General features: G+C 45.6%; 1 protein-coding gene and 1 long non-coding RNA gene across 14 annotated transcripts in view; one reads left to right on the top strand and one right to left on the bottom strand.

The window, feature by feature from the left end:
* The window catches only part of LOC120375811, a 371,245-nt gene that overhangs the window by 27,764 nt on the left and 328,085 nt on the right, over positions 1-15,396 (bottom strand). For 2 of the 13 annotated variants that reach the window (XR_005586813.1, XR_005586818.1), the window contains exon 2: positions 7,064-7,276. The exons of 10 other annotated variants lie outside the window; for them this stretch is intronic. The gene's annotated coding sequence lies outside the window, so the exon portion shown is untranslated. Of the gene's footprint in view, positions 1-665; positions 796-7,063; positions 7,277-15,396 lie in introns of all 13 variants that reach the window. One more of the 13 variants, XR_005586819.1, reaches the window with a different exon arrangement.
* On the top strand, positions 102-4,265 carry LOC120375814. Its single transcript, XR_005586821.1, has 3 exons — positions 102-213; positions 2,290-2,454; positions 3,995-4,265. It is a non-coding gene; the product is annotated as an uncharacterized LOC120375814 (long non-coding RNA).

Here is a 15,396-nt window from a genome sequence, read left to right as displayed (position 1 = left end):
GTGGGAGGGAGCAGCTGTGAGAGAGTAGAGATGTAGTATTTTAATGAGTGCATCTGCAGAACCCAGATGACCCTTACTGGTCTCTCTTTCACACAGGAAAAGCAGTAGCAGTGGCACTGTTAACTGTTCCCGCCCCACGCTGTTTGTGGAGAGTGCTCCATCAATCAAGACTTCACTCTTGCTGGCAACAACATCAGGCTTTGTCCATTCTAGGTAAGGTCTAGTTGATTTTTAAGGCAGCCTGATAAGTTTTATTTCAAAGAACTGATGGGCACCAGGGGTGCTTGCTGACAAAGTCTTCCCTACAACGACTTGCTGGCAAGCAAGAGGAGTCAGAGCATGTCATTTTAATAATGATACACAGCCCCACAAGTTCCTGGGCCTGCCTCTGTGAGCTAGCAGAGAGTACAAAAGCCTCTCCTCAATAGGAAAGAGAATGGCTCTTGATAATATAGATCCAAAAGCACCAGACATCTTGGAGATGCAACAGGCTAGCCCCAGGGGAATACTCCGACTGACCTAACCCCCAGATTCCAGGCTGTTCCTTGCTAAAGCTGGCAGAATCAATAGCATATGTCCCAGTAACTCAGCACATCTGCTCCCCTTGCCTCTCAGCCTTTCACCTCTTTTCTGGACCAGTAACCTGAGGGAAAAAAAATCTGGACCTTTCCTGCCTGGATAAAAGCAGGGCCTGGATCCTCAGTTGAGGCACACTGGGGTAGCTCCGCTGATATCAGTAGAATTCTACTGCTTCAGGATTTCCTCAGCTGTTAGAGACACGGGCAGCGTGTTTACCTGGAAAACACCATATCCTGAATGGAACACAAGGCTGGGGAAAGCACTGGGAATGGGAAATATCCTGTATGAGCAATGAGCAATCCGCCTGCTTGGCAGGCTGAACAGTGGATCGGATATCTTATCTTAAACATCTACAGGCCAGATCCCCTGCTGTTGCGACCGGCATCAAAAGGTGCTATGCTGGTTTACAGAACAGAATGATACATTCCAACAGGCTCTTATAAAGCAGACCCGGGAATGAGATTTCATGAGCATGTTTAAAATTACCATCCTCCTAAAAGCCCAGAGGTTAGTGGTGACCTGGCCCGATAATTGAGTTGCTCTAGGTCAGCACGGCAGGAGATAGAGGTGGTGGAGAAGCAGAGCAGCTTGGATGCTGTGGGGAATGAATCCAGCTCCAGCAGCTAATCCCCACTCTGGGAAATAAAACCACCCTTGGAAAAAAAACCAACATGAAAATAAATAGAATAAAACTGCCTCTTGGAGCTGGAGTTCCCCCTTGAGCGATGCACTAATGTGACAGCTCCCAAGCGACAGGAGTCACCACTGAGAAATCAGGCGGCCAGCAGAGTCCAGCGTGCGGCACTGGCACGTGGGCTGACAGAGGAGAGAAGGTCAGAGGAGATCAGCTCACAGCAGCAGGCGGCATCTCCCAGAGCTGAGCAGGCATGGTAGCCTCAGCCTCTCCCGTCCATGGGATCAACAAGCTGTTATGGAGTCCTGCAGGGTATGGGGGCAGGGCTGGAATTCAGCTGCCTGAGTGAGGGGTGATTCCCTGCCCTGCACACATACACTTGCAATGCAAGACAGACAGATGGATGGATGGATAAGCTGGTAAAAATGTATTTTATTTTCCACTAAAAAAATTCAAAGAAAACAATGACTCTTTGTTTCCACTGAAAAATTGAACAAGAATTTCGGGTGGGTTTTTGTCAAAAAACGAACACCCATGACCCCCAAACCTGCAGGTTTTAACAACCAAATACTACTAGTACTAATTAAAAAAATCAGTTTTCAGCAGCTAAACATTTTTGGTTGTCAGCTGGGGGGGGGGGGGAGAAATCAGGGTTTTAATTTTTCACTATGTCCCTCTTATTTTATAAAAATGGAAAATTTCCATTTAATCATAAAACCCTTTTCCTTGGAAAAAAGTTATGATACAAATTTCCAACCAGCTCTAACAGACAGAGATTGCCAATGAGAAGGTAAGTAGTAGATTTGGATGAATCGTAAGTACTGGACTCCTTGAACCACAGCTTCATGGAGCTCAACCATGGCTAATTCTAGATGGGATAAGGTCAAAATTAAGCAAGAGGAAGTAAAATTTCCCCTTAGGACTATCTATAGTCTGTCCATACACAGATTGTCCTCAAAAGTTTGTTCAGCTAATTTTAGCTGCAATGTGGCCAGTCCAAGAAACACTGAAAAAGAGCAAGTTCCCTGCCAAATGGCTTTAACTTCACAGCCCAGGAAATGTTTGTCTGTTTGCAGACCGATAACATGTCTCCCAGGCCCTGTCTAGTCTGCTGTAAATCCCTGGAACGTGGCAACAATGCTGCAGCCTGCCAGACATCAGAGGGGATGCTGTAACATGCAGCGAGAGCTGGGCTGAAGGACGGCATGCTGGAAGAGGGGGCTCCCGTAACTGTGTGGTAGGTGAGTTATAGGGGTTTGACGGTACCTCCCATAAGGCTTTATGGAAATATGCTTAGAATGTGTTTTATGCTACGTATGCCATGTAACATCTCAAAGGTTATGATCTACGGAATGTATTTGTATGCATGTATCATTTTTGTATTCAAAGTTATGAATGTTGGCTTGTACTGGCTTGATTTCTAAATAACCTTAGAAGAGCATTTGGTCAGTTCCTGGAGAAAGGAATGTTGAAATTAAGTACTTAATCAAGAAACACTTAAAGGACAACGGATCTTGGAATGCTCCAATCCACACAAGAAGTCTACTTGAGGACGTTCAAGGTAACATGTAAACAATGGGTGCTACCTGTAAAAAAACTGTGAATCATGCATGGACACGTGACTCGCCCAGGTGACTCCAGAACTCCATCTTGGAGCTGGACTTTGCATAGGAGTGAGGAGGGGGTCTTCACCCACAAAAGAAAGTCTATTTAAACCCCTGGGAGACCCCTCCATTTTGTCTTCAGCTGGCTAACGAGAGCGCCTCTCCACCCCCCAGGATACTTGGAAGAAACTGGAACAAAAGGCAGTGACTGCAAGGGGTGTGAGTGACTGCTGGACCCAGGCTAAAAGGAGATTAGTCTGTAAAAGGGAGCATTCTGGAACTGGTGAGGATCTTATCTGTATTCAGTTTGATTAGACATAGATTTACACATTTTATTTTATTTGGCTTGGTGAATTATTTTGTTCTGTCTGTTACTACTTGGAACCACTTAAAATCCTACTTTCTGTATTTAATAAAATCATTTTTTACTTATTAATTAACTCAGAGTATGTATTAATACCTAGGGGAGCAAACAGCTGTGCATCTCTCTCTATCAGTGTTATAGACGGTGAACTATTTATGAGTTTACCCTGTATACAGGGTAAAACGGATTTATTTGGGTTTAGTCTCCATTGGGAGTTGGGCATCTGAGTGTTAAAGACAGGAACACTTCTGTTAGCTGCTTTCAGATAAACCTACAACTTTGGGGCAAGTAATTCAGACCCTGGGTCTGTGTTGGAGCAGACAGGAGTGTCTGGCTCAGCAAGACGGGGTGCTGGAGTCCTGAGCTGGCAGGGAAAGCAGGGGTAGTAGTAGTCTTGGCACATCAGGTGGTAGATCCCAAGAGGGTTTCTGTGATCCAACCCAGCTTCCCTTCTAGCATCAGAACTGCCTCTCTGCATCTTGCCCTGATGTCTCCACTTGCTCCAGTTCAGAAAAATATCTTCCCTTGTCAATGCATTTTACATCCCCACTGCCGCTAATGTGGTTCTGGGGGAATTAATAAATTGGTGGTTGGTTAAGAATAAGCAAGTGTCCTGATTTGAGAAATATTGTTCAAGTTAAAAGTTGACCTGAAAAGAACCCAGCATTAAAACTAGTCAGCTAATGCTCCCTGGACTCAATCAAAAGGGGTTAGATTCCATTATCTATTGGCAATAACTCTTATCCAATTCGCAAACCTAGCTCGTTAGATTTCAGCTTTAAAAATCTAACTGACTCCCTTCCATGCTTACAGCCGGAACCCGCCCACTTTGCAGTGAGGAGGCAGGCGACATTGCTTGATGGCTGATAGCCTTCTCACGATTCCCCCTGTGTGCCGAGAAGGACAGACAAGTTCTACCACAATTCACTGGGAAAGATTCACAGAGCAACTCAGCTTACTGCATGTGACCCTGGGTGACCCTCAGTGCCAACTGGCGAATGGCACACCATACCATAACTCTCATCAAGTCTGAAACTGCCCCAACACACTGTTGTCATAAAGTGTATCTAAAAAGTGCCATGTAAGCGATTGTGCAGTAACACACTGGTCATTAATATTATTGTGTGATATAAGTATGGGCGATGTATAAAGTATGATAGATGCATGCTGGAAATATGGTCTTAAAAAGGTGTTTTGCAAGCAGACAAAGGAGTATTGTTTTACTTGTTTTCCCGTGTCCCCAATGTAAATTGAACTAGGCAATGCCTCAGAGGAGAATGAAAAGTACATCTACATAGAAGGTAAACGAAGTGTCACATTGGTATAGTCAAACAGGATTTACATGCAGCTATAGGACTGAGGTTCACACTGCAAGCACTGGTATACTACATTTTTAAGTGTTTGTAAATGAGAAGGCTGAGGACAGTCAAAGAAAGGTGACAGTTTGACTATTTTGTGGGGGGGTTTTGGTAAGGGAAACAGAACAAAAGAAAGTGTAAAAACACGTAGACTGACTAAAATAACAAAAAGTAATGGAGGGCAAAGACACAGCCGCCTCTAGTGAGTCAGCTGTCTAATTCCAGCTGGCTCAGATACAGTTGCAGAAGCTGGAGACAGCAGAGTGGACCAAAATATCGGCAATGACTAACAGAAAGAGGGACCAAGAGCACCAAAGATGGGAGCAGCCAGAGGGTGAGAGAAGCTGACCGGAGAGCCAGGGAGAGGGAGGCAGAAAAGTAACAGCCGGAAGAAGCACACAATGAACCAGAGGGGAAAAGTCCAATGGTCTAGTAGTTCAGAACTCGAAGTAGATGGATCTGGGGAGACTTGGGACCGGAAGGGTTGTTGATGTCACCTGGCAAGAAGTAACTAGGTTGGTGGCACCTTTATGCTTTTAGGCTGGCTACCCGAGACAGGGCTCAGAGCCATAGCAACACTGGATTAAGACATCTAAGGTTACACAGCAGCTGTGACAGAACCCCAAAAGGTCACACTGCAGCACGAAGAACCATGGGCTCTGCCTCCAGAAGTCTTAGTGCCACACAGAGGGGAGTGCAGCTCCAGTGAGGATATGGTAACTTGGGTCGAGCTTTGCAGCGTGGCAACTACACCTGGGCTAGGCAAAGCCAGGTGCTGATCACCCAAGTTAGCTCAGCAGTGAAGGCAGACCCTTAGTTTGTATGCTTTTTGGGGCAGGGACTGTCCTGCTCTAAGTGTATGTACAGCACCAAGCACATTGGGACCAGTAGGTGTTGCTATAACAATAATAATGTGAACAAGACAGTTGTTTTAACCACCTTGTCTTGTAGACCTGCTCTGAGCCAGATTTGATGGTGGTTTAAAATGCCAGTGGCCAGTCAGTGATAGCAACAGAGAGATATTTTAGGGAAAAATACAGTGACACATGGCCTTAGAAACCACTCAGGTAGATAGATGGATGGACGGACAGATTGACTCACTAATGAATTGGAAGCTATTCCTGTCCCTCTGCTTCTGCCTGTTACCTTCCAGTTTTCAGGTCTTTTCTGAAATGGTTAAAGCGCTTGACACAATTAGGTCTTAATTGTTAGCAGCTGTAACCATTATCAGTTTAATGCCTAATTAATTGGTACAATTAATGCTGCCTTGCCTACCCTGTCTTAAGGAGTGTTTGCTAGGGAGGGTGATGATGTTTAAGTTACATGTTAATTAATTTGCCACCAAATTTTAGTATTTAATTAAATATCCTAAATATGCTGCTTTTTCCCCTCTGTAAGCAATTAACAAGCCAGGGGTCAATTAAACCTGTGTTAACCTCCATCCCGTTCTGCTGGCATGCCAGGCCGAGGCACAAGCCTGTTGTTAGCTGTACAGAAATACTGACTGCACTTTGAAGGCTCCATTACCTCATCATGACACAGAAAGAGCACGGCTGTTATCAGCATGGGCATGACTAATAACTGCTGAGCATCCCTTCCCCACTTGATACGGAACGAACTTGGAATCCATCTCGAGTGAGTCTGAGGCCTCGCCTGCCCTTGGGAATAGAAGGAATCATCAGCAGAGCTGACCACACAGTGCAGGTAAGGGCCAGCCATGTTTGCACTGATGGAGCTAATTGGAGTTGACTCCTGCGTGTGCTCATCTATGCCTCGGTGCAGGCTACGGGGGGCCATTGCTGAGTGTACGCAAGGCCTGAGAAGTTAACTAAACCTAATGATTGGAGCTGCGTGAAGTATTTGCAATGAAACTCTGTGCTACATGGAGCCCATCTGGTGGCAGGTTCATGACCAGCTCCACTCTCAGGCCAGGTACCTGGAAGGGTTTGTGGCTCCAGGTTGGTTTGTGGCTTTGCATCTGAATCCCTCTAAACAGTCACTGTTTGGATGTGGAGCTGGGTTTTTCACAGAGCGCCTCTTCGTAAAATAGAATTTGAGGGCACATCCCCTCCCACCCCTGAATCTCCACTGTGTATCAGGATGGAACGTCCCTACAAACCCTGCCTGGAAATCCTGCAGGAAACAGGCTCATGACAGAACATTCTTCCAGGTAAATACAAATCTCCACATAAACAAGCTGTTCTGAACAGCCCGCAGGACAAAAGTTCCTGGCCAAGCGTCTACGTTGCTGCCCAAAGACTGTCTGAACTCTAGGCCATAACAACATCCTCCTGCTGCGTTCAAACCATGGCTCCCCTCGTGTGCATGGATCAGGGACTAACATAATGTCTTCCCACACTCAGAGCAAGTGAGACATCCAGTAGCCAGGCCCAACCCCTGTTGCCATTCTATTGAAATCAATGGATTTGGCCCATCACTTCGTACCCAGAGACATCAGGATTTGGAGTGATAAGAGCAAGCAGAGCTCTGAAATTAAAGAGAAAGTATGGGCCATGGAACTCACCAAGTACCTGTGAGATCTGTGTTCAATTTCTGCTCCATCACAGACTTCCTGGGCAAACTTGGGCACGTCACTTAGCCTGTCTGCGGCTCAGCTCCCTATCTGTAAAATGGGGATGATAGCACTTCCCCGCCTCCCAGGAGTTTTGTGGGAATAAATTCATGAAAGATCATGTGGTGCTCAGATGCTGCAGTAGTGGGGGGCCAGATAACATACCTAAGATAGATAAAAAATGATTAAGAGGTAAATTGCAATTGTCTTTGCATGGTGAGTAGCAAATTACCATTGAGAATAATCCCTCTGGTGTCAACAGGTGTGTATGGGAAGTGAGTTATTACTGCACATGAGTAGCAGTGCCAGAATGTGGGGCTCGCTTTATTTCTGCCTTCGCTGGCCATGTGGCACATTGGAACCACTTTTGGTTCTAGAGATTCACCGACAGCTGCCTCGTTCCTTACAATACATTTAACAAATTAAAACTAACCCCAGCATCCTTCCCAATCCGCAAAGCTCTCTCTCAATGCAGGATCCACCCACTGCATAGCTCTGTTCCCAGCAGGTGGACGAAGCCTAGAGTTGCGGGGGGAAGCTTTCAAAGAATTCAAAAAATAGAACTAGAAGCAAAGCTTTACTCCACAGTTTCAGTCCAAGCTTCGGTGATTTGGCAGCAGCTCTGGCTTCTTCAGTGGAGGGGTTGAGAATTGGGAAATATGTTACTTTTTCTTGATCAGAGTTTGGAAGGTTTTCAGGCTCTTGGGTTTTAGAGGAACATCTGCATTTGTATTTTAATGACAACAGATCCTACCTATAGGCGCCATTCTCCCCAAAGGCCCCCATCTTCCAGCATTTCACTCTCAGTAATAAACACTCTTGATCTGGGAAAAACAACCAAACCACAGCAGGATTTAGCTCCTGCAGGGTCCTAGGGTCTCTCCATGTTGCTGAAGAGCCAGAGAATATGAACTCCGAGCAATTGCAAAGAATTGTGTCATTGCCAAGGCAGCTGTCACAGCCCCAGACACAAGGGAACACATTGTCTAAAGAGCTGTGGCTCAGCCTTGCTTTTATAGGTGCAATTGTTGACCTTCAAAATTTGTACCTGCAATGGAGTTGTGAATGCAAATCTGGGCACATACCCCTCTAGCTACCTGGCTTCAGGAATAGCGAGAGGCATCATCTGCTCTGATTCACACCTGCCATTCGTTTTGAGGGTACAAAAGTGTGGCTGTGAATTGCACCTGCAAAAGGGCAGCCCAGTTTCTTTCTCTGCCAAGAGGCAATTGTCTGCGACATCCTCCAGCTTCCCTGTCTTTGACACTGGCATTTCATCTGCCACTGATTCTCCAGCCCGTGCCTTCCCAGGAAGCTAAGGAAATCTTCCCCTACAAAGTGTTGCATGCTTTTGCGTCTCAGAAGGACGGATGCTTCAAGCTGGTGCCCGAGAGGTGCACCGGAACGTTGCGCTAGGTCTGCAAGGAATGAAAAGAGCTGTGGCAAAGGAAAGACCACTGCAGGGATTAATGCATTGTTAAGGGATGGTGTAAAGTAAATTACAGCGTATCACTGAGACACAACACTAAGTAACACATATAATACAGTGACAGCTTTACGAAGACAAACCATCCCCGGAGCTATAAATAAAGCCGGTGCACGGCGTGCTGGCACCATACCAAGGAACGGCTGTGCGGCTCGTACGCAGAGCAGTGACATTATGCCCATTAGTCTGGGAACCGGGAGCACTCAGCTGAGGAATATGCTTGGTCCAGAACAGGTTGAGGGCATTGTGTGTGGTGGGGGGTGGAGGATGATGAATACCAGCTGCTCCCAGGCTTTGGCATCATGTAGCACATCAGAGACTGACCCCATCGCCCTGTAGGAAGGTACAGGATGGGGCTGAGGGTAAGGACGACTGGACGAGGGGGAGGGAAAGCTACTTGAAGAGGCCATCTGCTCCCTGGCTGTAAAAACACTCTTGTTGTTTCCTGAGGGTGTGAAATATGGCCTTGCTGGGACACAGCCTTTCCCACAGCTCCTGATGAGGATGTTACAAGCTAGTAAACATGGAGCAACATGCCATTAATTTCCCTGGCTAAGCCCACGGCCACAGCCCCTGACCTGCTGAATGCTTCACAGCTGGAGAGAACAAAGCGAGGCTTTGCAGGGGACATTAGAAGCGAGTCTCCAGCAGAGCTCCTCCCCAGAGCAGAAACACAGACCCAACCACAAGTGTCTGGGTCCCACCTGTGGCACCCACAGGGCAGCTCACTGTGAAGGCCGGTTTGAAATGCCGGCAACGCTGTCCGGTGGGGAAGCCACAGGACTGGGGGTTCAGGAGACCTGGCTTCTATTCCCAGCTTTGCCACGGACCCGCTGCGTGACCTGGGGATGCCACTTCCATTCTTTGTGCCCCTGGTTCCTCTCCCGCCCTTTGTCTGCCTTGCCCATTCGGCCAGTGAGCTCTTTGGGACAGGGGCTGTCCCTCAGCAGGTGTATGTACAGCACCTAGCATACAGAGAGTGAGCTCCCCATAAAGCTAATATGAGTTCCCAAATCCCACCTGCTGCAGCTCTTCCCATCCCCAGTGTCTCTTCACCTTCTCGTCGTCTCTGGCAGTCTGGTTGCTGCTCAGGGCAGGGCCTGGCCTCACTGTTGGGTCGGAGCAGCTCGGAACACATGGTCAGAGTCTCATTAACTATAATAATCCTTATTTATTGCTAAATGTTATTGCCTCTTAAAGTTCTCAGGGTTAAATCCATTGGCACAGGTCTCCCTCTCACAGATAATGAGAATCTTCTCCATATTATTGTTGTTATTTATATTATCACAGTGCCTAGGCGACCCTCCTGGGCTTGGGGCTGTACAAAGAAAGACCACAAAGCGGGTGCCTCCCCTAAAGATGTATAATTCTGTCCACCAATTCTGTGCCCCATCAGGGCATCTGGGTGCAGGGAGAAGTTTGTTTTCACTAGTCGTCATAAACCTTCCCTGAACCCGACCGTGATCTCCTTTTGACCCAAGCCCTGGGAACACAGCTCCTACATGCCAAGCTGTTCTATGTTGCGCAGCTTTCTATGATTCCTGGTGCTCATCCTTCACTCTAGATCCAAATCCCCCCTGTGTCCAGACATGCTGCCACTGCCAGCATTTTCACCACTGCCAGCCACTTACATCTCCAATGCTGAGTCAGCATATGGTGTTTCTAAAGAAGGATACATTACTTATGCCACTGAAATGAGCCCCAAATTCATGTCAGGGTGTGGCCTTCTCTCTTATGCTCTCTGGTCACTGCCAAACAGTCGGTGTTGTGTCAAAAACCCAACTTACTAAAGCAAGAGTTTGTCGCTGACTTGCAACGGGTGGTGGTTTACTTAGGAATCTTTTTCAGTTCCAGTTATAACAGGTTCTTCCTTCTGGGCTTGGCCAGAATGGGGGCAGAGTGTCATGTGATCACTGACTTAGGAGAAATCCATCGTGGCTCCTAATTTATCCACTCTCCTCCCAGCTGAGGACGTTACCATTTCTATATTGAAAACGCCTGTCAGAGGCAAGTTTGACAACAACTGCAAATCCTGCATGGCCACGAGAAAGGGTCTCTCACACGTTGGGTTCTACCATGCACATATCACAGGGACCTTGCTCTTCCTTCGCTGGCACACTGCAGTTGATTCAGGTGCCTTTCTCCCCTAGAAATTCTCACTTCTCTCTCCTGGCTACACATAGAGTCTTAGTGATCCCATGATGAGAACCACATTGGACAGAGCAGTCGGGTAATTTGGCCTCACATTCACAGCTTTGCAAACACTTCTGCTTTCCTGGATGGATTTGACAAAGTGATTTTTTTTTTATGCTAGTTGTTAAACAATCACAGCAAAGCGAGTGACCTGTGGTATTTAAATTCATTTAGAAGGGGGTGGGTGATCAGCCCACTTCTAGGACACAGGAACCAATTAACGTAGCCCCCTAGTCATGGAGCCTTCTCTCAGATGCTTCCTTATTCGTTGTGTCATGCCATGGCTCAGGCATACACCTCCAGTGGTGTGTAGCGCATTAAGTGAGAGTACAGCAGCCTAATATAGATGCATTAGCCCGGAGAGCTGAGTATAGCGTGTCATGTTCTGATCTCATTGGGAAGGAAGTGCACAGCGCAGAGGGCATTTAATAAAGATGACATTAGTAGAGAGTAGCCAAGCTGTTGACCTAAGGAGGCGTGCGCGTGTGTGTGCGCACACACCAGGATCTTTTCAGATCCCACTGGGACAGACCATGGTACAAAGACCCTTTCAAGCCTATGCCTTGGTTATTAGTGGTATTACGGTACAGCCTGAAGGCACAAAGTAATTGCACTAGGTGCTGTACAGACCTATAGAGAAAGAAGGTCTCTGCCCCGAAGAGCTCACATTCTGAATAAACAAGACAAAAAGTGGGAGAAAGGAAGGGTGATTGTCCCCATGTTAGAGTCAGGGAACACAGAGGGGTTAAGTGACTTGCCCAAGGTCACAAAAGGAAGGTGGTGGCAGATTTAGGAATCTTCTACAACCGGGTCAAGTGCCATACAGGCCGTGCAGCTTAAGGCAACCAGGGCTCTATTTCCACCTCTGCCACTGGCCTGCTAGATGATTTTGGGTTAGTCCTGTCTCCTCTAAGAATCCCCCATAAGAAAGCCAGACTGGAGCAGACCAATGGTCCATCTAGCCCAGCTTTCTGTCTTCTGACAGGGGCCCAGGTCAGAGGGCAATTATTGAATGATCCATCCCCTGTAGTCCAGTCCCAACTTCTGGCAGTCAGAGGCTTAGGGACACCCAGAGCATGGGGTTGAATCCCTGACCATCTTGGCCAATAGCTATTAATGGACCTGTCCTCCACAAACTTATCCAATTCTTTTTTCAGCCAAGTTACACATCCTCTGGCAATGAGTCCCACGGGCCCAAGAGTTATAGCAATCCATTTAATAATTAAAGTGAGGATATCTGCAGTCCTGGAACAATTGTACAGCACCTCGCACAACAGGGCTTCATGACTAAGGCTGCTAGGCCCTATGTTAATACAAAATAATAAACAAACAACGACAACTTTCTCCTGGAAGCAGCAGAGGTGATACATGCAGAGGGCACAGTGTATGAAGCTCTGCCAACTCTAAGTTCTATTATAACCAGTAGCATGCTGACTATGTGTGCAACGCATGCATTGCAAGCCTCAGGGATGGCTGGGCCCACGGAATGGTTCTGTCTGGCTGTCAAACACACACAGAAGATGTCATTTTATTGAGCAAAATGGAGTGTGATCTTACACGTACCAGATGTGTAAGGTCACATCATGTCACATGGAAGATGCCACTTTGTAGAACAAAATGGCATCCTGCACACAGCATGACCTCGCATGCACTTTATATGCAAGATCACGCCTTACATGCAAGTGTAGAATTGCATGCCTCACCAGTGGCAGATTAATGATTTTGCCACCCCTAGGCCCTGAAATAATTGCCACCCCCGGCCCCATATGAACTTATTAAACATCAATATTTTCAATATCAACACCAATATCTTCACTTTTTACTTCACTACTACTTTCAACTATTTTTTCTGTCTCACTGTTGGCAGTAATTCATACAACAAAAGGAATCTATTTTGTGCATTTCTTCTATCATTTCATTTTCCCTTTCTTTCTTTTGTATAGCATTTGTTTGAACTGAGAACTGCTTAATTTCTTCCTTCCGGTCATATTAACAACGTTTAGGATTCTCACGAGTATGTTTACTAAATGGCGTCACGCCATCATTGGTGGTTTCAATACACACTATGATTGGTAGAATAGCGGCGTCACTGATACTGCGATTACAAAAATGCTGCTATTATAAATTTGCGGCCCCTGCAAATTTGCCGTCCTAGGCGATAATATGCCACCTGTGCCTCATTAAAAACATCTCCGCAAAGGAGGGAGATAACTTGGTAGCCTAACATTCCACTCCAATCTAGTGGTATCTTGTTCTCTCTACTACATCACTGGCATCCAAATGTCTAATCTGAGAGATGAAGGGATAGACCACGTCACTCGTAAATGTCTTTGGGAAAGGCCTCTTTCTGTATTATTACAGCACTGTTGTCAATTTCGGAAGTAGCTGAAATTTCTTCTTTTAAACTTTTTTTTTTATTTTTTTGGATAAAAAGTCGCTTTTTGACCGTTGTAAAAATTTGGCCAAAATTTCATTTTTTTCAATGAGAAAACAGAAACAATGGGGAGGGGTGCATGGAGGGTTAGATTTTTTTGAAACCTAAACATGGTTTTTGAAAACCAAACATTTTGGGTTGGTTGGGTTTTCAAAGTGGGGAAATTTAAAAAAGAAATAATCGCGAGAAAACAATTAGCATATTTCCTGACATGTTTGTCCTTTGCAACTTTTTATAATTCAGCTGTCTGCTACAGTAATCTGATGGGTGCATTTTATATGTCTAAATAACAGTAATAATAATGTCTTAATTTCTTGGATCAAATCCCCTAGTTATCCAGCAATATCTGACCTCTGGTCCCTGCTATAGTTCAAGTATGTAGCTCTTTGATCATTCCTCTCCTGGACTCTAGCTGATGCAGGAAATTCCTTTCTCCTCAAGTTAAAAAGACAACCCCTACCAAGACACTTCTAAATCCTCCAGTTGTTTGTGCCAGGATTCCACAACACAGACATACGTCTGGACACATTTTGGGAGTTACTACTGCTGTTTTCAGTTTGAACTGATTTGCAGTGGGGGGATTAAATACGCACACGTCCCCAAATACGCATATGGATCCTGCAAGATCTCTAGCGGGACCTGTGCTATTCAACTTATTCATAAAAGATCTGGAAAAAGGGGTGAACAGTGAGGTGGCAAAATTTGCAGATGATACAAAATTACTCAAGATAGTTAAGTCCAAAGTTGACTGTGAAGAGCTACAAAGGGATTTCACAAAATTAGGTGACTGGGCAACACAATGGCATAATCCCAACTATACGTAGAAAATGATGGGGTCTAAAGTACCTGTTACCTACTCAAGAAAGAGATCCTGGAGTCATTGTGGATAGTTCTCTGATAACAGCTGGTTTAAAACAAACAGAAGGAAGAAGTAACTTCTTCCCACAACGCACAGTCAGCCGGTGGAACTCGTTGCCAGGGGATGTTGTGCAGTCCAGCAGTATAACTGGGTTCAAAAAAAGAATTAGATACGTTCATGGAGAATAGGCCCATCAATGATATGAGCCAAGATGGACAGGGGCACCACCCCATGCTCTGAGAGTCCCTAAACCTCTGACGGCCAGAAGCTGGCAATGGACAATGGGATGGATCACTTGATAATGGCCTATTCTGTTCATTCCCTCTGAAGCATCTAACACCAGCCACTATCAGAAGACAGGATACTGGGCTAAATGGACCATTGGTCTGACCCAGTTTGGCCATTCTTACGGTTTTAAAAGCACAACAGAGTAGAGTTTCTAATTAACTTTCCTGCTGTCAGAACATTGTGTTCGAGAGAGACTCCATTTTTTCCAGGAGCTAATTCTACTCTTCATTATACTGAGAATCTTCATTAAGAAGCAATTTCCATAATAGCATTTATATTCACTGGGATCCACAGTGAATGCTATAGGATAGAATACATTTCAAAGCAAAGCAGATAGAATGTGTTCCATTATATCTCTTCAGATAGCAGGTAACATGGTGTGTGCGTGCGCAGCTTCCTTTCTGGCTACCTGTACTTATTTTGCCAACGAAGACAATGTCTGTCTTTATGGCTGTCAGTCTTGGCCCTGTATATATAGTTATATAGGGATTTTCTTTATAATAATGTTGAACAAAGTTGTGAAATGAGACAGATTTCCTGGCTCAGTTGCAGCAAATATTTATCTGACATTAATCATGTGTAATGTGTTTCAATAGCAACATTATAACACTGAAATGGATCTAAAGTAAAACAAGGAAGTTTATGTGCCTTTGTAATAAACATTTGTGATTCCTATGACTCTGGACTTGTTCAGGAGTTTCAAGAGCCTTGTCTCCTTCAAGTCATCAGGCCAAATTCTTTCCTCTGTTTCACGGGTGTCGTTTAGAACAGAAGTGGGACCAGTGACTTTCATTTGTGCATCTAGTCACTTGGGGAGGTAATAAGATGAGACAGAGGTTCTCATTTCATGGGATAACAATATACCTGTTTACTTAAAGGGGCAGATCAATGCAGCTTTGCTCACTGATACCAGCTGAGGATCTGGACCAAAATATTTAGCAAGGAGAAAAGCATCTGAGAAAGCATGAACTAGTGCAGGGGTCGGCAACCTTTCAGAAGTGGGGTGCCGAGTCTTCATTTATTCA

The sequence above is a fragment of the Mauremys reevesii genome, linkage group 12, assembly GCF_016161935.1.
Source record: "Mauremys reevesii isolate NIE-2019 linkage group 12, ASM1616193v1, whole genome shotgun sequence".
NCBI classification, from domain to species: Eukaryota; Metazoa; Chordata; order Testudines; family Geoemydidae; genus Mauremys; species Mauremys reevesii.
Note: the sequence above shows the minus strand (reverse complement) of the source record. Positions and strands in the feature narration are given on the sequence as shown.